Here is a 1,937-nt window from a genome sequence, read left to right as displayed (position 1 = left end):
GCACTCTGCCCAGGGGGACAGCTTGAGGCTCTGTCTCAAAAAAAAAAAAAAAAAAAATCAGAGAGTAGCTCGAGGCAGAGGGACTTGGGAAGCCACCCTTCGCTTGGGTTTGGGGGTGGGGTGCCTGCACAGGGGCCGAGGTTAGCCAAAGGGATGGCCTGAGTGCCCAGGGCCTCTCTGGAAAGGTGGAGAGAATGAGAGGTGGAGGAAAAGGTGCTCAGAGGAAAGGAAATTCGGAGCGAGAAGCACCGAAAGGGCAGAGACCTTGGAAAGAGATGGGGAGACACAGACAGGGGGTGACATAGGGAGGGGGGTTGATAATTGTCCCCAGAACATCAACTTAGATTCTATCCTAATCATAGTTTAGGAGTCAGGCTAATGTAACGGAAAGGAAACGTGAGCAGCCTCCGGTGGCAGAGGGATGACCCCGAGGATGAGTGTGCAGATATGCGTGTTTGCTATGAAATAGTGAACGTGTAACGTGGAAAGGAAGCTTAGCATGACTAGCTCCATCTTGTTTCTGATTCCCTACAATTATATCATTTAGATTAAAAGCTTCTCCTTAGCTCTGCAAACAGGTCAGCTAATTTTAGGAAAAATTTCATTTGAGTTAAATTAGAAAAAAGACCATAACCATCCCTTTCCCAAAACTAACTCCTGGGGAGGTAAAGAAAGTATGCACAGAAGTGACAGTGCTATGTTAAAGATCATAGGACCACAGTGACCTAAGTCAATCATCAATGTTAACTGAGAACAAGGACATTTTGCACCTCCTCTTACCCTTGTTCACTGACACCTGATGTCTGCAGATGTCTGCCTGCCTCAGTTGCCTCTTGTAATGCCCTACCTCTTCCCTCTTACCTTAACATTAAAAAGAGCCTGAAGTTCATACTAATTTAAGATGGTTCTTTAGGACACTACTCCTCCATCATCTCAGTTTGCTAGCTCTCTGGATAAAGTCACTTTCCTCACCTCAACACCTTGTCTCTGGACACAGTGATGTTGTGCTGGGAGTGGTACAAGTTTGGACTCAGTTACAAACTGTATATCTACCTTACTGTTTTATATTTTTCATTTTTAAAATGTCATACAGTAAAATTAACTTTTTTCTTCTGTGAATTTTCACACATGTATGGACACCTGTAAAAGTAAGATCTATGAATTTTCACACATCTGGAGGTATATAATAACCAGCATGATCAAGATAGAGAACAGTCTAACAGTCCAGAAACTCTCTGTGCTCCTCCCAGGCCAATGCCCACATCTGTACCCCCTGGAACGCCTTATCTGCTCCTCATCCTTTGTATTCTATTATTTTATTATTTTATTATAATTATTATTTGCAGTTCTGGGGCAGGGCGGGGTTTGAACCCACCACCTCCAGCAAATGGGTCCAGCACCCTACTCCTTTGAGCCACAGGTGCCACCCTGTTTTCTATTTTATGTTGTTATTATTATTATTTATAGACAGGAGAATCACTTTCTGTTGCCCAGGCTGGAGTGCAGTTACATCATCATAGCTCACTGCAGCTTCTAACTCCATGCCTCAGCAATCCTCCTGCCTCAGCCTCTCAAATAGCTGGGACTACAGGTGCCGGCCACCATGTCTGGCTGTTCCTATTATAGTTCTCTCCTTCTTCTTCCTTCTTCTCTTTCTTCTTTCTCCTTTTCTTTCTTCTTTATTGAGAATGGCATATAAGAATGGTATCATGTAATATATGTGACTAGCTCTTTTTGTGACTGGCTTCTCAAAAGTGGAATGCTTTCTTTGTTCATTCACACTGTTGTGTTTGGCATTAATTTATTTGTTTAGATTGCTAAATAGTATTTCACAGAATGGATATATTGAAGTAATTTAGCCATTGAAGTATATTTGCATTTTCCCCAAGTTTTGACAATTCTGAATAGGGCTGGTATAAACATTTTTTTTTTTTTTT

Source organism: Otolemur garnettii, unplaced genomic scaffold (genome assembly GCF_000181295.1).
Source record: "Otolemur garnettii isolate 467f Iridium unplaced genomic scaffold, OtoGar3 scaffold00053, whole genome shotgun sequence".
Taxonomy (NCBI): Eukaryota; Metazoa; Chordata; class Mammalia; order Primates; family Galagidae; genus Otolemur; species Otolemur garnettii.
Note: the sequence above shows the minus strand (reverse complement) of the source record.